This window comes from Stegodyphus dumicola, chromosome 10 (genome assembly GCF_044657685.1).
Source record: "Stegodyphus dumicola isolate Sdum_Otavi_A_Nest chromosome 10, ASM4465768v1".
Classification (NCBI taxonomy): domain Eukaryota; kingdom Metazoa; phylum Arthropoda; class Arachnida; order Araneae; family Eresidae; genus Stegodyphus; species Stegodyphus dumicola.
Window position 1 is genome coordinate 83,380,382 of NC_140777.1, and position 21,728 is coordinate 83,402,109.

Below are 21,728 nucleotides of genomic sequence, written 5' to 3' on the forward strand. Positions count from 1 at the left end.
TAATGTGAGTCTAAATCCACGACTTATGAGATGGGCACTAGTACTATAACCCTACAATTACACGATCGTTTATCGAAGTGGTAAAAATCATAAAAATGTAGACGCATTAAGTCGTACTCCCTGGCCTGATTAAATAATTTGTTTCTCTATATAGATAAAAAAATATTTTGTTCCTTCCTCTCTTCTTCAGTGTATGTTATTATGTTATTTCTTGTTTAATTCTCCTTTAAATGCTTATACTTTAATTCTGTGTTGTGCTGATATTATTGTTTTAAAAACTGTAAACTTTAATTTATAAAAATATAAATTAAAGTTTATCTGGAGGGGGGAGAGGTTGTAATATCTTGTTATTTAATAAATAAATATAATTATTGTTGAAGTGGCAACGCCATATTTATATCAAACCGTTACTCAGCAACGAGAGATATTGTTAAAGAGGATTAGGATTCTGAAGATTTTGCCAGCTAGGAGTAGTGTTAAAATTTTGCCACTTAAGAATTGTATAAAATTTGTCTACCACCGAGAACTAGAAATAAAATTTATGTTCTACTAAGAAGATTGTCTGTTTTGTAAATTACTGCAGAATACATTACAATATAAATATATTTATATACATTTGGCGCGGCCGATTGCAACCAAAATACGAGGTGCACATCTACATGCTATAGTAGTCCTATGTACAAAATTTCAACGTTCTGAGGCTGATCGTTTTTGAGTTATGCGAGATGCGTACGTACATACGTTCGTACAGACGCCACGAAACATTTTCTTCAGAATTCATTTTAAAGCAGTTCTATAATTTTTTGGAGGAAAAGAGCCTTTTATTCTGTCCTTACGTACAGATATCACGCAGAAACATCGTTAAATTGCATTCGAAAGCGGTCAAAATGGATATTTTCGTTTAAATATGCTGCCTGAACCTTTTCGGGATTACAATATTTCCTTTTTACTTCGTACAAGAAAGTAAAAAAGGGCCCTATAGTTTTTAGATTTCTGGGTTATTTGCAATACCACACACACACACACACACACAGAGTACATTGAATAAAAACCAAATTCTGCGACTTCTTTTATTATTATTATTTTGAAAATTATGATTCAGCAGTTGTGTGCATACAATATTCGGATATGATTTATTTTTATTGTAAAATACGTTGTTTCCTCTACTTCAACAAAATATGTAAACTGAATCAATAAATTTAAAATTCTATTTATCACATCTGCAGATTACAATAAATTACGAATATTTCTGCATTTATAAAGCAACAATTAATAAAACTTGAATTCTGAGCGTCATAAATGCTTTCAACACTTAACATTCTGAGGAGTTTCGTGTGTTAGTGTTTAAACATTTTTAGTTTCCTAACTATCAGCTTTCATTTAACCGAGGAAACTTTCTAAAATGTATAGTTTGCACTGGAGAATTAATGATCAGCTTATAGTTAATGGCGATTAAAGAGTTTTCGTTAGAAATGAAAGCAGCTGTTTTAGAATAATTCATTTAAACGTTATTAGTATATAAATTTTCCTTCACGGTAAAATAAATGTCAAATTAATAAAGTATACTTCGGGAAACATAGCTGCATGTTTCACTTTTTCAATATTGATTACTATGCATTTCCAGTTACAAAGTTCCTTAAATTAGAATCGTGAACTTTATAAGAAACGTTTCGATTATTGGAGCAAAGATTTAATAAAAATAAAAGCCTACGTTTTCGCTTGATGCCTGTAGAATAAAACTGCAAATATTCAGTATTCTTTATGAGTTAAAGCTACAAATTTCAGTGTGATATTGTGAAACTCGCGGCCATATTTTTGAACGAATTTATTAACTTAAGTAATTTTTTTTCATGTTTATTATTAATATTATTCCAAATATTTTAAGAATTAACTGTAAAGAAAAACAACAAAATAAAAAATATTGTTATATTTAATGGTTCCGTTTTGAGTAAAACATTCTATTAAATTTGTAATCACTGCTTCAGAATGTTTATTTAGCATATCAATGTGAATTTTGCTGTTATTTGTTTTTAACATGTAATTTTCCTCACTATTTTGTCTATGATAAAATGTCCAGGAACTTAGTGAACTAAGTAACGGCTTATCGCTGATTTCAAGCACTTAAATTTACTTATCCCTTTGTGTTGCACTATACTTTAAAGTCGGAATTTCAACAAAAAAAGTTGTATGCAGTCTATCTAGGCCTAATGGAGTATACAGGTAAAATTTTGTATAAATTACACTTACCGTTTTAATTCTGTGGCTGTTACTGCGCCGCCAGAGATTTTAAAAGTGCAACTAAATGAGCATTGCAGTGAAGCATGGAAATTAGTTACGTAGAAGCGTTTTATGGTAATGAAAAAACACGGTATTATGGCTGTATACATGGTTTTCTGGGTATATACAACATTCTTCAATAAATATGGATAAATGAGATAAATATATGTATATACATAAGTCCTATATACTCGTACAAAGATATTTACAAATTTTTGGATTTCTTAGCTTTGTGAAATTGTTCATAGCATGTCGCACCTTTTTGATGGAAGCACAAACCAACTTTGCAGGTTTTGAACACAAAACTTGTTTTGTGCGGCTTCTTGTTCCATGCAACAATATGTTTAGAATTCCATGTAAAACTTGAGGCTGCTTCGAGGGGCCTGGGGAAGATGGATCATCAACCTCCTCATCAAATAAATGAGTTTCATCCGACATATCACAATAGGATTATAGAGCCCACCAGCGGCCGAGCGGTAAAGTCGCTGAACACTGGTAGTTCGGTCCGAGGTTCGAATCCCGCGAACGGGCTGGCTGCATGGGTTTTTTCGTGGTTTTCCCCATGTGTAACGTGTATACGAGCCAGTTTCCCTTAGAAAGTCCTCCACGAAAGGCATCCCTCCTCTTAGGCAGATAGCCCTAGTGTGCTTTGCGGTAATTAAATACACCAACACCAATAGGATTACACAAGTGGTTCAGAAGCATATATCTCAGTATCTCTGAATAATGCTCTGATTCATGAAGCACTTTTAGCGCTTCGGAAAGAATTAGACCTCTCCGCGTCGTTTATGGAAAATTAATAATAAAAAATTAACTACAATTGAAACTCACAGTCAAGGAAAATAAGCTATAAGATATACATACACAAAAAATATCTACACAATTATTGAAAATAAACGGGAATGAGACTAAAAAGCGACAACAAAAAATTCGCACAGCTCTAAGTAAAGATGACTCGAGCTACTGATAAAAATCCCGTCTGAAAATTGCTCGCAAAAATTTCAAGATGACCATATTAGATCTTTCGTAGCACAAACCACATCTCACGCCTCAAGACTGCTTTATTTGAATTTATTCCCCCAAAATAACGGAAATAGAAAACATATACAACAGATGTTTTCTCCTAACACACAATGATTCTGCGCATGCTTTATGTATGAAAAATGTAAAAAAATATATAACAAATAATATGGATTACAGCCATAAAAATTATACAGAAATTGTTTTTCAAACAAATTTTTTGTATCACCAAAAAAATATAGAAAATTACTAGAAAATACATGGATTTTAATAACACATCATAAATGAAAATTCTGGGTCTCCTTGTGATATGCTGCCATCGACTATTTAAAAAGAGATGTTCAAAGTATATCATAAAGGCATTTTTATCCAGTAATGGTTGAATTTAACGGTTTCAGAAGCGATTCAAGTTGCGTGTTCCATGTAGTGAAACACTGAGCAACAAAGGGCTATTTCACAAATGCCAAATATTTGCGCTTAAGCCAATTCACGGGCTGTCCAATGCTTTTCAACAATGTCCTCACACCGAGAAAGTGCAATACAATTATTTAAATATTCAAAAATCATAGGCTGGTTGGAGTCACATAAAATACAGTTTGGGGAATCTACCACTCCAGTTCTATAGAGGTGATCTCGCAAACAGTCATGTCCGGTCAGACGTCTAAATAGAGCTACCGCTGTCTTTCTTGGAAAACTGGGAATGAAAATTGTCTCTTCCCCCAGAATCATCCAACTCTTATCCATAGCACGTTGAATCATATCCTGCTTAAGAATTTTCTTAAGAGTCAGGTTAACAAATTTAGTCGTATGAAATGAAAACGGTCTATTAATGTTTTGCATTATGAAAGTTACTTTCTTAGCCAAAGTATCAGCTTTTTCATTTCCCATAATTCCACAGTGGGCTGGAAAGAAATTCCGTGTGCCATTGCCTTAAGCAAAGGCCTACAGTCTAAGATTCTTTAGGAACTATTTTGATTATTCAGAATATAAATTCCTAATTAATAGTTTTAAGAAAGCATTCTAAATTCTATTTAAATTTTTTCAGAAAAATATTCTTCACCTTTCATTAATAGAATATTAAATTTGCGGATATAAATAACAGGATATTAAAGCTTTTGGAGTCCATCAACGGTCTTCTTTTAATTTTATCCGGGATTATAAAACCTAAGATTATAAAATGTTATAGGATGATTTTGAAGGCCTGAGACTTAGCGAAGGCCTTAAACAATAATAAAGCCCTTCAGAAACTAGCAAAGAATTGTCAGAAGAATTTTAATGGAGATACTATTTAGATTCATTCTAAATAATATATGAAATCCAGTGGGATTCAAATAATCAAATAGTTTTATTCTTAAGCAAGAAGGTCAAAATTTCTAAAACATTTGATAGTAAGGTGATCATTTCATTGACTCTTACCATTTAATACTTTTTATATAATTATTCAAATATAATAATGTTTATTCAAGAGGAAATTTCGTTTCGTAAAAGAATCTATGCAATTATGCAAATGAAATCTTTGAATATTCATTTTGCTCTCAAAGGTTTTATACGTAATTTTTGTTTGATAGGAAAAATAATTTTCTCTTAAATTCTCGATTACTTAAATTATCGTTAGTGTAACATAAAGAAAACGTTGATAGCAAAAGTACTATGAAATTTTACATTTCAAATTTTGATGTGTAAAATATACCCAAACAAAAGATTTTAAATTCGTATAAATTTTTCATTAAAAACTGCAGTTAATTGTAGTAGTATTACATGTATTTTAGGCTTTGCAGCAATAGTTCTTTTACACTATTTTATATTTCCTTTATATTCCCACTTGAATTTCACGCATATTTAAATCTAAGAATGTAAACTTTCAGAAGTTTACATGATAAATCAGTTTAAATGATAAAATGACTTTACAATGTTAGAAGCTGATCTGATTTCGCTATAGTGTGTGCATTTCTTTCAATGCACTCGGAGTTGCTGATTAAAATATTCACGGTATTGATTGAAATAATTCAAAATTAAGTTTTTCTGCAGTTGATACTCCAAAGGATTTTTTACTGAAGTCGCCGAAAGGAATTTATCAGAATTCAGCTTTCGTAAAAGCATGCTTCAATTAATTTCAAAGAGATCAAACCAATTTCGTAAATTTAAATTATAATTTTTTCTCAACCTCTTCTTTCCTCAAGAAAGGATTTCTTGAAATTTCTAGATTTTTATGATGCTGGAATTTTTTTTGCATGCACTAACATAAATTGTTTTTAATCCATCTTTCGAGTCCCTTTAATTTCACTGATGAATTAACTTTCAAGAAGAAATTTTATGAAGTTAACGCAAACACTGTTTTTGTAAAGGCTTAGAAAAAGCTTATAGTTTTTTTTTCACTGCACGTCATCATCACATTGTAGAATTCAAAAACTTCCTCTTCCTAATCTATAGTTCAATCTCATTACTTCGAATTTCCATTAACCTATTAGCATTTCACTAGCCGCTTAAAAAATTAATTCACGTAACTTTTCCTTTCTTTTTTTTTTTTGGGCTTAACAGTTTTGTTTATAGCTTAATTGTTCCTTAAAGAATACTTTATCAGTGCCACTATTACAATAGCAATAAAATATTTTTTTAAAAAAATCTTAATTTTTTACTCTCATTACATTATATTGTAACAGACCTATTTAAGTGTAATTGAACTATTTTATTCACGCCATGAACTCATGAACTGTAACCGAACTATTTTAATTAAACGCCATCTCTTGGCGATATGAAAAAACGTCAGTCGACCTCTAGCCGCCATGATCATCGTTTACTATGTTATTCAAATGTTTGATGTTCCATTTGATATGTTTCATCTTTATGTATATTTCTTTTGTTTGTAACCGTTCCTGTGTGCTCTGTTAATAAATCCTTTTAAAGCTAGCGGGCATTAGTGTCTACTGAGGAACGGCTATATGACAATATTAAAAATTTAAATATTTCCATTCTAGCCTGTTCGATGTAAATATTTTTGTACTGCAAATTTCTACATGTCTGGAGGACTTTTGCTAATGAGAGTTTGGAAGTCCTGTAAGGTTGATAACAGCTCTAGATAATTCCAGATTCGAACCTCCATAAAATCGTTGGTGTTTGCTACTATAATTATATTTTTTCGGAGTGGTATCACTTGAAATACATCATTCTGAGAGCTATTTCAAATGGTTGCTAGTAGATGAAAAAACAACGAGATCCACAGGTTCTATCTCTCGGGGAATCATTGATTAAAATTAGTAAGGAATGGGGAAAATCTACCAGAGCCACTTATTATATGTTGTATCCATATGGGCCACTTATCCATATGGCTGTGGCTTATCCATATCCTTGTGGCTGAGGCTGAGCTTGAGAATAAAGAAAATAGTAATACAGTAAAATTCTTCTTAATCGACACCTAATTCATAAGCAGTATGAAAATAACGGCACTTTATCAAAATATCGGCTTCGAAATTTATACCTATGAGATTAAAAATCTTGTAATGGACTAACGGTCTGAAGATATAACCGAACTTTGCCACCCAACAGGGATAGTGATTAGCAATGCTGACGGACATACCGAAAGGCCAGGGTTCGAATCCCAGAAAGCCATCGATGTTTATAAAAGTATAGTGTCTGTACAGCATGAGGTCCTCTAAATATACGACGAGCCGAAAGTCCTCTTGAGAGGCTGGTAGTAGGGGAAAAGCGGTGGGAGACCCTCGGACCCGTCTCCCCGGGGTATCCTCCTTCAAAATTGAACTAAGTCGTACTGTCACCTGTATGGTGCTCAAGGGCGCTTGCTAACGACAGACGCAGTCCTACACTACTTACCACGATGAATTTCGTGTCCTTGTTCTGTTATTACTGTCAGACAAATGAGATAAGTCACAACAACAGACTTAAATTCAGAAAACATTTGCGTTATTATTATTTCGGAATGAGAAGCAAACTTATTCAACTTTGATCTTGCAGCTAACTTGCTTAAGTTACCGCCCAGACGGGAAAGTGGTTAGTGACTCTGACTGCCGGACCGAAGGACCCTGGTACGAATCCCGGAGAAGGCATGGAATAACTTCTCCGTACCTTCATAGCAAGCAACGGTGGCCCACCATTTTTTCCACCGAATGGTGGGCACTTGCCTATAACGTCATTGGTCATCACTAAGGCCAGACATGGTAGCCATTTTATTGTCGAGGCACTTAATAGGCGGCCACCGTTACCTTCTATTGAAGGGACAGATAATTTTATGCCTTTCCCGGGATTCGAACTCGGGCCGTTCGGTATCGAAGTCAGACTCCCCTAACCACTATACGTTCTGGGCGCCCGGTAGCCAACCTTGGCCTTCTTAATAAAGAGACGACCGCATCCAGCCTTAGTAGCAGCCAATGCCTATAAAAGAGGTCACCACTGAAAAACAAAAAAAAAGGAAAAAAATCTTACTCAAGTTTGCTACAAGGTCAAACTTATTGCAACCTGACACTTGTTTCTTTTGCCGAACGCAACGAGCTTTATCCAATCAATAAATTAACCAGAATATGCATATAAACTACAGGTCCACTTTTATGCATCGATATATGAACTTTGAAGGTATTGTCCATTGATTCCAGAAACAATTCACGCTGTAAGATGCCATATTTACTTTGGCTCATGCATTGGCAAGATGTAAAGGAAATTATAGAGATGTTGTTATAAAATGTGGCTTATAATTATGTTTATATGTGGCGAAAGTTCTCTTGGTTTTAGGACACATACGGTGACATCCTGGATTTACTTACATAGTCAGTGAACGTTACTGTTAATGAAGAGGACGTGCAGATTTGGTTGGATTTGTAGTATTTTGTTTTAGTCAAATTTGATAAAAAATTTATTTTGTTTTAGTCTAACTATAGATGTGCAGTATTCTATTTCAGTCAACCTTCGTTGTAATCTTAATTAAGTCAAACGTAAATTAAGATTGCAACGAAATAACAGTTAGACTTTCATTGGGAAATAAGAACGAGAATGAATGTGAAAACTACACAGAATAAAAAAGTTACTTGAAGGATTGCAGACTTTCATAATATTTGCAGAGCAATATTCCTCACTGTCAGCACATGATGTTATGTAGCTTCATTGTACAAGCAGACAGTTTTAAAACACCGGTGACAATCGTTTAAGCTGACGTATATTCTAAATTATATGTAACCACAATAAAAATTTCACAACTTTCATGTGATATCATATATGATAATTTTAAAATGTTGTTTATTTTATCTTTCTGAAATATAAAATAAGTATGAGTTGTAAGGATTATGTTAATTTTATTAACAGTTTAATTTTAAGTTCCTTTCCTGTCAAATTCTTAACTTACTACTTCCGGCCAGAACTTAGTTTTGGAATCTTGCTGAATATTTAATGAGGAGGAGCGGTATTTAAACAACGAAGTTACTTACAGAGTGAGAGAGAATCAGAGTTTCTGATTTACGCGCGTCTGCCTTTTTGGCCACTCTCTCTCTCAAAGTTGTTATTACGCTCGGCCGTATTCAGGCCCTTGCTAAGCTTCGTAGTGAAATAAATTAAGGGGCCAACTCGATTTGAATCTTGATCGCTTCGGCTATATTTCTTTAGTTAATCTTAGTTTTAGTTTAATTCTTAGTCTCTTGAGTTCAAGCCCAAGTGTCGGCTTTGATTGTGCACTCCCAGGCGGAGTTTTGTTAAATCTTATTGGAATAATAAAGGGTCAGTTACCCTTCTATCTTGTTGCTTCTTGCCACACGAACTTATGCGATTATTCGCTATCTAGTTCTTAAGACTCGTCACTTTCTACAGTAACTGAAATTTACACGCTGAAAGTCTTACAGAGTTTTGACTTTAAATAATTGACCAATTTTTTATATTGTTTGTTTAATAACGACCAAAAGATCGAAAACCACGACCAGCAAATTTTGATAGCTGCAGTTTCTACAGATGCATCACAAAGTATGAAGACATAAGTTCTATAAATATATATTCAATTATCCGGAAATCTCTCTTAATAGGAATCACAATGCCAATTGCTGCCGGTTAAAAGGGATTCTACTGTAGGTTTTTGACAACTACATTGTGTGATTTTGATGCAGTCAGGCTATAAGTATTGTGTCAAAATTAAAGTTTGATTGCTATGAAATAATATATTTGTGGAGTCATTAGGTTTATCAATGCAGGAAACTCGAGATCCTGCCAGGCATTTAAATTCCGGATCTCCTGATTACGTGCTGGACGTGTTGTGCAGTTACCTCGTAGGCACGCATAAAGGAGAGAAAAAATAACTTACGTTTATATACCTTTTATATACTCTCCTTTTCAAAGGGCAACTGGGGATAAATGGACAAAATCGTCAAATCCTGGTGCGGACAAGTTATTTCCACCACCTTTCAGTTCGGGCCCCATTTGTACAATCATTTAGCGTTTGAATTTTTGAATTCTAGGAACCTAAGAAATCCCCAATGCCCTCGCTGGGATTCGAACTCCGGACTTCCCGAATACGTGTCGGATGTGCTTCCATTTACACCAAGAAGGCATGCGGAAAAGAGGGAGAAAATACTTCAGTAAACAATTCGCGACTATTTCAAGATATTTTAAATTTTGCCAATCATTAGGCCTTTCATGGTTATTTAAGTATTTGACAGACTTAAGATGTTATTTCAGCTGTGCTGCTACTTAACACCAGTTACTAATTTTGTAATAACAGCTGCATAATGTTGGCAAATTTCTTTCTTAAATTGCAGCCGAACGCAAAATAAAATTTTCATAAACACTGTTAGATCAATTATTACATACTAGTAATTACACGCCAGCAACTGCAATCAAACAAAGAGAATAAATTTTTGACAAAAGAGTAATAACATGCTTTTAGCAATTATACGGTTGAATGTTCTTTTAAAGAGATAATGCAAACATTTCTCTTTGATCTAGAAAATTTTTGAGAATATTTGCTTTCCAAACTATAAACCCTGAACGTGATATATTTTTACTTCCTTTGCGTTTAGAAAAGCTATTTGATGGATTTATTTTTTTACGCTTTTATGCAAAATAACAATATTATCGTGCATCTACTAATTTGTATGCAAAAACAAACAAGTTCAATATTTCTTACCCTGCCATGATCTTGGAAATTTTGAAACAATAAATTTGTTCTTTCATATTATAAGAATGTGTTTAATATAAGGCGTTACCTTAAATAAATTCGGTTGTATTAATTAAATATCAGAATTGCAAATATGAAAATATCCAAAAATTTATGAATTTGGCATGCCATTTGTAGTATTTATGTCAGGATTTCTGTTATTTAAACTTAGGAAAGAATCCTCATTCTACCCATATTTTGGCCGATAAGTCATAATTCAAAGACGGGAAATTAATTTCATCAGAATTTTATATATCGAGTCGAATCAGTGCTTTTAATTCAGTTTTTAATGTTTCAAAATTATACCTGTAATCTTCACATATATTTCATAACCTTTGAATAATCCACATGAAGTTTCTTAAACCTTTCACATTAAAAAGCTAAATTTTTGCATATGTACTAAACTTACGGAGATTTATTTAGTTTTACTTACAATTAATTTTTAGTTAACGTAACATTCAGTCTCGTTTTCACCCACGCTCTCCTGCCATAATGCTAACAAGATAGCGCACGTGTTTTAAAAAAGTAGGTACAAAATAGGTAGAAAGAACTGCTTTTAAAGGAAGATTTTGGAAGACGATTTTAAATAGGTTATACCTAACTGAAGGCCACGTTGCTATTTTGAATTACTAGTGATTTGGATTGCTGTGCCGTTGAGTGTTAGCCATGCGGCTTGTTTCTGCTTACTTCTACCAGTCAGAGCCTTCCTGAACTTTAAATTGTCCTGTAAGCAGTTAAGGCTAGATATTTAATACATTTTATTTGAAGTTCATCGTTATCTGTTTTGAGTTAAACCAGAAGCGTTGGCTTTGTGTAAGCCCAAGTGTGGCCATCTGTGCAATTATATTGAATAAATAAAGGGTTCTTTACACCCTTTCTTCTGACTTATGTCATAGTCATAGTCATGTATGTTTATGTCATAGTCATGTTGGGACCGGTCATGCCAGGGAGTTGTTGCATCTGGTTAGTGGAAGGCGTGGGACATATGCCTGCTTACCCCTGTTAAACACCAGGCGTCCCCGTCCTCCGTCACCTGTCATAGTCATGTATGTCACAGTCATGTATGTTTCTTCTGACTACTGTCGTTATTAAAGACCCGAGGATAATTCCCCATACAGTCTTTTACAGCTCGTTAGTTTATGCTTCCAAGGAGAATAAGAGTATATAAACTTTACTTTTATACCTCATACACATACAAATTATACTTTTTGCAGCCAAAACTTCTATAAACCAGCACTTAATAACATATCACATTATCGTAGTTTCGATATATCTCAAATGTATACAACATTATCAGATAGTTTTTACTTGCCATATTATTTTGAGCTTTGGTATTTAGTTCGCTGCTAGTTTGCTTTCAGGTGATTCAGTTAGTTTCCCTAACCTAACCACCAGACAGATTTGAAAAAAATATGAAAAATACTTTAAGCAAAGCGAAGAAATGAATGGAAATTTGGATAGAAATCCTACTTATTTCTACAGAAAATACGATATCGTAGCTAATAACTTAATGTTTTACAAGCAAAGATTTCTTCTTTTTTTGAATCTGTTACTAGTAATGAAAAAAAATTTAAATTAAAAACTGAGGGAAACGTTTTTAAGTGAATAAACTTTAGAACTTCCTTTGGAACTTTAGTCTTTAGAACTTACTTTCAAAAAAGTACAGTATCAAAAACGTTGTAATAAACATTGCATTTAATAATACAGTGGGTGATCGGTTAACGAACAGTTCGGACAACGAACACTTTCAGGAAGGATTTTTGTATTCGGACAACGAACAATATTCGGATAACGAACAAAAACTTATTCTAACGAAAACCTCTCGGCTCTCGGAACACCCGACACCAGTCCTCAATTCGTCCTGAAAATAGATGCACATCCAATGATGCGCTGACACGTCATTATTGGATGTGCGCGTGCGCTGATACGTCATCATTCATACTATGTAGCAGTGAGGCAGCACTGTACGACGCGTGTGGTAGTATACGATGACACTTTGTCAATTATGTACCATAGTTGGTTTCTGTCCTTGGGATTTTCGTATGTGCTTCTCTAAACGCCTTATAAAAAAATTTGAATATCTGACAATATTATGGGACCTAAAAAGTGTGGAGTGTCAAGTACTGTGCTTACCATAAAAACCAAGCAAGAGATTATAACTAAAGTAGAGAGTGGACAAAAAATGACAGATGTTACTCGGCAGTACGGCTTGAACAAGTCTACAGTAGACACAATCCTAGCTAAGAAAGATATCATCAAGAAGACTCAAGCCGCTAAAGGAGTAACGAAAATTACATCTGAGAAGCAAAAAAGTGCCATCCATGAAAAAATGGGGAGTTTGCTTTTAGTTTGGATAAATGAAGGGAGATGAAAAGAGATGTAACTAGTATGGCCATCATTCAAGAGAAAACTAGATAAATGTGAGCAACTGAAAGAAAAAACTCCAGGTTTGTCATTCCAAAATCTAGAATTCAAGGCTACCCACTGGCTGGTTTGCAAAGTTTAAAAGGAGATCCGGCATTAAACATGTGGTCATGCATTAAAGAAGAAGCTGAGAGATTCCGTCTCAAATTTCAAGAATTCATTGAAAAAGAAGGGTATTGTCCACAACAAATATTTAATTGTGATTAAATACTTTTGTTTTGGAAGCGCATGCCGAACCGTACCTACATCACGAAAGATGAGAAAAGTGTTCCTGGGCATAAACCCATGAAATACCGATTGACGCTACTTTTGGGAGCTCACGCTAGTAATGATATGAAGCTTAAACCACTTCTCGTTTATCACTCTGAGAATCCTAGAGCATTCAAAAAGAATTCCATAATCAAGAGAAAACTGCCAGTGATGTGGAGATCGAATCAGAGTGCATGGGTCACGCAGATTCTTTTCAAAGAGTGGCTATTTGAAGTTTGTGCCCCGAGCATCAAGGACTACCTTTATACTAATGGCTTGCCATTGAACGTATTGTGTTATGTAGAGAAATTATCTGATAGCGTTATAAAAATTAGGTGAATGATTTTATGATTTATGGAAATCTTAATTTTTATTTGATTATGAATTATTTCTTTTAAGGCTTTAATTTTGGGGAAAGACAGATGCTTCTGGGAATATTATTTAGTTTAAAAGAGTATTATTTATTTTCCTCTATTTGTAAATCTTGTACAAACTTTTATTCATTGTGAAAGAAGCAGGGAAAGGGAGGCAATTTTCGCCAAGTCATGATTTCGCGCGCTTTAGAATGTTCGAGAAAGAATTTTCATTCTTAGTTGACCTTAAGAGAGGAAAGTACGTGACGGAAAGGTCAAAGGTTGTCTTTCAATGTAAGTCATTCAGGTTTTGGCGATTGAGGGTCCGGTTGTTGGCTAAGTGAAGAAGGGCGCGCATGCGCGATCACCCTTATTTCCGCATTCTGGAGTTGAAAACGAAGATTTTGCCATAATTAAGGGGGCGATAAGTGAAGCCATAGTGGGAGCCCGTTTTGTGAAGGAGACGAAGGAAATTCGAGTTGGATACACACTCACTTTGGGCTGACTCTCGGACTGACTCGCTGATTTTTGGGCTTGCTGGACAAAATGTAAGTGACTCCGAGAGGTGTTTTCCGGCGGGGAGCGGCAAATATGCTCCCCGGCCGCGTTTGGTTAAGAGGCGAGACACACTTACTCTTGACCGGAGAAAGGAAAAGATTTAGTCGGCATCGAGCAGTGCTTCCGGCGGGGAGCGGCAATTATGCTCCCCGGCCGCGGGTTTTCTCAAAAATGCGAAGAAAAAAAAAACTGTTGAGCGAATAACAAAAAAAATTAACAGAGACTTGGGTCTCTATCTGTATCGGCAAAAGTCAGGACGATGTCCTCTGAACTCCGACTTGAAAACAGAAGGAATTATGTCACCTTAGACAACTGGAAGCCTGCGTTAGCCGTTCTCTAAAATGCCTAGCTTAATTGTCTACGTTTTCCTTGGTGGAGCTGAGAGTCTAGGCAGACAGCCGTGCGGTGTAAGCTGTTCTCTTGCTTCCAGTGGGAATAATTTTCTTCTATGGAAACCAGTAGCAGGCGTAAGATTTGACGGTATAGCTGATGTAAATTATTGTCGTGCCGTTCGAGTTTCTGGCTTGCGGATTTGCCAAGTGACGTAAGGATAGAGCTAAGATATGAGCTCTCCTCCACTTCAAGAGGTCCACTACAGATAAGTGTATATTTTTTTTTTGTGTTTATTCGAACCTCTCACGAAACTCTTTTAATTTAACACTGGTGCCGTGACCTCTGCTTAGTGAAGGATCGAATCAGTAACTGATTTTGTGAATTCATTTATTTCGTATAACTTACTGTTTTAAGAAGGTGTTAAATTTTAGGTGCTAGGATTAATTAGAGTTTTTGATTTGTGTTTGCTTATTTGTTAATACGAGAGTGATAAAGTTTGAAAATGTGTGTGAATTTCAGGAATTTTGGACTTTAACGTTAGGCAATCAGAATTGAACTTTAAAATTAGGAAAAATATATATATAGAATGTAGCAGAATAGGTACTGTACATTTGTACTGTTGAAAATCCTTGAGTGTTTTCTGGATGTACGAGTATATTTTTGATTTCTGATTTCTGATACAAGATGGAAAATGAATTATTTCACGATAATCCTATGCTATTTGTATATCCTTGTAACAAGTTTCGAGTGCTTGTCGGTAAAAACTGGACTCATTTTTTGAGCACTTCTAAGAGAAAGAGATTAAAGACTCTAATTATTTTACTGAATGAGACAAGCCATAGCTATGCGTAGCTAGAAATTTTTTTTTTTTTTTTTGTGTGTTTTTGCTAATTATTTAACCTAGAATCTTGTGAAATGTGTAATTGTGAGGGGTTAACGTTAGAGAAATTCTGATATTTTTTTTTTTAATTGATTGAATAATATTTTGTGAAATGTATGTAATGTTTTCATGATTCTCTAGCGTAGTATATTATTGCTTTTTGATTTACAATGTTTTGATATGATCCCAGTATATTGCGTAATTGTTAGTAATTTAATTTAGTATTGAGCAATGAATTTTATAAGTTCTTAAGGCATAATGATACAAATGAATGAGTTAGAAAAATTGAAGATTGTTTTTCAATTGCAAAATTCTGTTTTAAAATTAACATGGGTTAGATTTGGATTTTTGCCTGAGATCAGCAATAGTGATGTTTGCATATTTAATTTTTTTTTTGGATTGAATTCTTCAGCTTGAGTGAAGTTCTAATTAGTTTAATGAGTCAAGAGTAATTGAGATTAGTTATCTTCTGAGTTTAAGTTTGTGAAGAGTTGTCATGTGAGAATTGTTTAAACAGTAGAAATTTAGTCTTGTGAATTGTAGAAAGTGAATTTTAATGAGAATTTTGTGACAACGGGAATTTGTTTTGTGAAAATGTTTGAAATAAGTTTGAGAAGATTAGTTACTTTTGTTCTGTACTCATGAGTGGGAATTTTCGGTTGATTACAAGTAGTTTGTCTTGAATTTACTAGTGGATCGTAATAGATTTGATTTGAGTTATTGAATTTTCTTTCTTGGTTGGACTTGTTGCTGAATTTGGGGTTAATTCTTGTTTTGGCTTGAGTTTTGTATTTGAATTGGTAGTATCAAGATAGTTGTATCAGGTTTTTGTTTTGTTTTGGTGGTTTCTGCCAAGGTCCGTAAAATGTAAGTTCTCTGATGTTTAGTTTCTGTGGAAGAATTGAGATTTCTGTGGTCATAGGAAAATAGTAGAATTTGGGTTATGGATTTCATTTGTGTGATTTTCAGGGATTTTTGAGTTATGAGTAAGTACTTTTTTTTTAGTTTAGCACTTTTGAGAACTTTGCATTTGTTGCTTGCAGTTAGGTCTTGCGTGAAGTTGTAATGTCCTGAAAGCTCGTTTTCTTGTAAATACTTGCACTTCATGGTGGCACTTGACCTCTTACACCGGGAGAAACAGGAACTTGTTATCTGAGAAAACTATTGTTGTATCTCTTTCATTGTGTTGGTTCAGGATTGTAACGTTTCAGTCAGCGCACTTTTCTTTCCGAGATAAGAGATCTTATGTTCTCTTTCAACGTGTCTGGAGGTTTGCTTGATACGTAAAGTTTGAGTCTGTCATTTATAATACAGCGCTTTTCTCAGCTTACATGGACGCGGTAAAGAGTTACTTTGTTTCTTTTGTTTGGGTGGAGGTGTTGTTGAAAGCTGCTACTTAGGTTACTATACAACGTTTTGAAGAGTCTGATGCAGAATAGATCTCAGGTTTTGCCTAAAATTGGGGGGTTTGTTTGAACACTTTTTGATTTGTGATATTTTATTTAGTGTTCTAGTAACGTGCTTCAGTCCAGCTTTGACTGATTTCTTTGACTAGTTGAAATTTTTTTGTGTGGACCTAATGGATTTTTAGAATTACTGATTTTTTTTGGTGTTGTCTTACTAAGGGGACTTAAGTTTGGTGTTGTTACTCACTAGTGTTTATCGTGAGGTTTGAATTTTTAGCGACACTTCACTCTTGCTGGTTGATTTTTTTTGGCTTGATTTGAATTACAGTGAAATATTTTTGACTTGATATGGTTTAACATAATGACTATTTGTGTATTTGTTTAGGTATTGCAGTTTAAATTTTTTTTTTAAGTATCGCTGATCTCATTGCTCATTTGAATTATGTACGAAATTTTTACAGTTTAATTGTATTTTCATTTTATGTCTATATGTGTATCTTGGTAGTATCTGTTTGTAATTATTGGCCAAACGTCATTTTGTATATACATTAGGTTGTATTATTACTATTATTTTTGTGTGTTTTGGATAAAATTCTAATTGGTATTTGCACAGCGTATTCGTTATGTTCATTCTCGGAATTGATTTTGGTTGGATTGAATTTTTCGACAATCACGTTTTCCTTCTTTCTGATCTTTGTGTGGGATATTTTCGGCTGGTTCCGAGGTTCCTTGTGTTGTAACGTTCTTTTCTTTTCTAATGCTTGGCCCTGATCAGGCCGCTTCTGTTCTTAGACGTGACTGTTTGGGATTCAATCTTAGAAGTTATTCAATTTCGTAGTACTTAGGGGTCTTTACTCCTTATTTGAATACGTTCATGTGACATATTTTATTTGGAATTGTTTGAATTATTAGTGTGTTTATTTTCTCAGGAATGTATTTTATGTATCTGCGGCGCGTTAATTATCTTATTGATTGATCTTAGACATATTTTGTTTGTGATTAGCGCCTTATTTTTATTTTTATTTTTATATGTGTTCTGAGTATTTCTAGGTTTAATTAAGTGATTTAATTGATGTTTTTGATTAATTGTTTTTGATGATCTTCCTTGAGTATTTTAATTAGTAATTGCTTTGATTAATCTTGTTGTTTTACTTGCACATTTTGGACTTGAAATTTAATGTGTCAGTAACGTCACTGTTACCAAGGAGTCGTGTGAAATATTGTTACAGTATGTTATCCTTTAGCCTTATTTCACAGTATGAGTCATGGTATTTCAAGAAGTGTCTGTCTGCTAAATTTTGGTAAACCAAAATTTAATTCCTTAGGGGAAAGGAATGTTATGTAGAGAAATTATCTGATAGCGTTATAAAAATTAGGTGAATGATTTTATGATTTATGGAAATCTTAATTTTTATTTGATTATGAATTATTTATTTTAAGGCTTTAATTTTGGGGAAAGACAGATGCTTCTGGGAATATTATTTAGTTTAAAAGAGTATTATTTATTTTCCTCTATTTGTAAATCTTGTACAAACTTTTATTCATTGTGAAAGAAGCAGGGAAAGGGAGGCAATTTTCGCCAAGTCATGATTTCGCGCGCTTTAGAATGTTCGAGAAAGAATTTTCATTGTTAGTTGACCTTAAGAGAGGAAAGTACGTGACGGAAAGGTCAAAGGTTGTCTTTCAATGTAAGTCATTCAGGTTTTGGCGATTGAGGGTCCGGTTGTTGGCTAAGTGAAGAAGGGCGCGCATGCGCGATCACCCTTATTTCCGCATTCTGGAGTTGAAAACGAAGATTTTGCCATAATTAAGGGGGCGATAAGTGAAGCCATAGTGGGAGCCCGTTTTGTGAAGGAGACGAAGGAAATTCGAGTTGGATACACACTCTTTTTGGGCTGACTCTCGGACTGACTCGCTGATTTTTGGGCTTGCTGGACAAAATGTAAGTGACTCCGAGAGGTGTTTTCCGGCGGGGAGCGGCAAATATGCTCCCCGGCCGCGTTTGGTTAAGAGGCGAGACACACTTACTCTTGACCGGAGAAAGGAAAAGATTTAGTCGGCATCGAGCAGTGCTTCCGGCGGGGAGCGGCAATTATGCTCCCCGGCCGCGGGTTTTCTCAAAAATGCGAAGAAAAAAAAACTGTTGAGCGAATAACAAAGAAAATTAACAGAGACTTGGGTCTCTATGTGTATCGGCAAAAGTCAGGACGATGTCCTCTGAACTCCGACTTGAAAACAGAAGGAATTATGTCACCTTAGACAACTGGAAGCCTGCGTTAGCCGTTCTCTAAAATGCCTAGCTTAATTGTCTACGTTTTCCTTGGTGGAGCTGAGAGTCTAGGCAGACAGCCGTGCGGTGTAAGCTGTTCTCTTGCTTTCAGTGGGAATAATTTTCTTCTATGGAAACCAGTAGCAGGCGTAAGATTTGACGGTATAGCTGATGTAAATTATTGTCGTGCCGTTCGAGTTTCTGGCTTGCGGATTTGCCAAGTGACGTAAGGATAGAGCTAAGATATGAGCTCTCCTCCACTTCAAGAGGTCCACTACAGATAAGTGTATATTTTTTTTTTGTGTTTATTCGAACCTCTCACGAAACTTTTTCCTTTATAACATTGGTGCCGTGAAGTAAGATTCATAACATTATTTCCCGGCGTGAACTTAAGCTATTTAACAATTGATGCTATTGAAAACGCACCAGGGTACCCAATGGACCGTGAAGATAATTTGCTGATAGACTTTCCCTGGCTGACAGTGCAGTTTTTACCTTTAATGCGAAATTTTTGTCAAGCGAAACATATAAATGTCAATCATCGGAGGAAAATTTAATACGCTGATATATGCTTCAGTTGTTGTTTTTCTTGTTGTTGTTGTTAATAATCCCAGATTGTCCAGCAAAGCTAGACAATCTCCATAAATCCAAAAATATCTAAAAATAACTAAAAACCAATAGAGGATCCTGAAGGACCACGTTTTTGTTAAAATCCAAGCAAGCTAAAATATGGGCCAGGGTGACCATGTCAGCCTTACAACAATGGCACTCAGGGAAGATCTTCTGCCTTGCCGAAATGTCAGTGTCCTAATAGCTGAAAGAACCAGCCCGAGCCTCTTCTAAAATACCACAGGTAATAGGAGGAATCCTGCCAAGTTGGTAAAATTATGTCTTCCAAAGATGCACGAATTAACTCCTAAACATAATAATAATGCATAAACTCGTAAATATATGAATGGGGTAAGAAGACGAAGATCAGGCTCATACTTGTAGAAGGTCTTCCATCTCGACAAACGACACAGCAGTTGGGAAAATTTGATTAAGGAAACTTACATATCGCGTTCAAGAAGGTACATCACCATTGTTTATCAATATTAGTTCTGACGACTACAACATTCATGGTAAGTTCAAAATATGCTGAGCATGAATAAAATAGGCAGACACACAACATTTGAGAGGCGGAATGAAAGAACGACGTGTAAATATTTGTTAAGAGGCTCCTTTGTCAGTATGAGGCATTTCTTCAGTGATTGGAAAAGATAGTTGGGAACACTTCTGAGTGCAACAAAGCTTCGGAATAATAACGACGTTCGGGTGGCAATGCATGAGTGGCTGTGCTTCGCCTAGAAATGATTCATTTTTGTGTTAGCCACGTGGTTGTCAAGCTATGAGCTAAGAGTATAAAACTAGATGCAGATTAGACTGAATAGCGATATTGTAAGAATTTCAATATTTGTAGTAAATATTTTGTAAGCAATAAATTCTGATTTTACATCAGGATGGCACGGATAAAATACTTCGTTTGTAAATGATATAACACATGAGCATTTTTAAATTTTTCACATTGAAGAAAACCTGTTACCTTCAAATTAAACATGCATATGAAATTGTGTCAAGAGCTCCTTCAAAACGAGCATACACACCATTTAACAAAACAGAATAGTTAAACTTTTCTTTAAATCAAACTCAGAATTTGATGATAAAATCTAAAAGATCAGTTTAAATCCCTTTTTAAAGATTAAAAAATCATTCCACTTAACACGGTCCTTCTTTAATGAATCCCGCATAAGGTGTTATGGACGTTCCACTATAATGACACTACCATAAAATTAACAGCCTTACAAATAGGTAAAAATTAAAAAATGTTCGAAATACATTGCATTTAACTTGTTTTGCTACTGTAATTAATTTTCACTGTCCCTAAGACTAAAGAATTGACTACTTACAAGAAGAAAGTAAATTTATCGAGCTCACTTCAGATTTCATTGTTCTGCTGTGAATTACACGACATCGAAACAGTAGCTTGGAAGAACAGGATGAGGAACTGCTGATGTGGCGGAGAAAATGCTGTCTTACCCAGTGATTAATTACAGGTTTCAAGCACCTTCTTTTGAAGGATACCAGGCAGCCTGAAGTTAGTCTGACACTGAGCTTGTAGCATCAGATTAACAAGCATGGAATACGTATTTGTATTTTTACATACATTTGCATCATTGAACTGGTCCAGTATTTCCAGTAAGGAGGAAGTCTGTCACTCGATTACTTTAGCCATTAATAATCATAAAATACAAAATGACATAATTTTATTTAAAGTTTACTATGATTTAGGTCATCGGTTGGTAATAAGTATATAATCGGAGCTTTTCAGCGAAATTACTCAGCAAAAAGAATAAAATCATTTTACTAATTTCATGCTTTTTCAGTGTTCCACAGATTTAAAGTTTGAACAGCAATGTTTTTAGCTGCCGATAGACAGTCTCGCACGCTGAAGATAAAAATATTTTATTCCGTACATAGTTCCCGCTGTTCACTTTGAAATCATTGTGTTTTATATTAAAAAATTCGTTAAAATTTCACAAAATATTAAATACATTTTTAAAAAAATTCGAAATTCAAATTTCGGTTTTCCAGGTTCCCACGTTCGGATGGAGGACTACGCTATTCAAAATTTTATGGCTCTAACTACCGTTGTTTTCTCACGCGAGAAATATACATAGATTCATACAGATTCTCCATTATTTCATTTCTTTAAATATAATACAGGGCGATAATAACGGGTGGCCATAATTAAACTGACAGTGCTCACAGTGTTCTGTAG

At 34.6% G+C, this 21,728-nt stretch overlaps 2 protein-coding genes across 2 annotated transcripts in view; one reads left to right on the forward strand and one right to left on the reverse strand.

The window, feature by feature from the left end:
* LOC146995008 (uncharacterized) overlaps positions 1 to 21,728 on the reverse strand; it is a 216,132-nt gene that overhangs the window by 69,268 nt on the left and 125,136 nt on the right. The gene's annotated exons all lie outside the window — the stretch shown is intronic.
* The window catches only part of LOC118181785 (uncharacterized), a 99,094-nt gene that overhangs the window by 920 nt on the left and 76,446 nt on the right, over positions 1 to 21,728 (forward strand). The gene's annotated exons all lie outside the window — the stretch shown is intronic.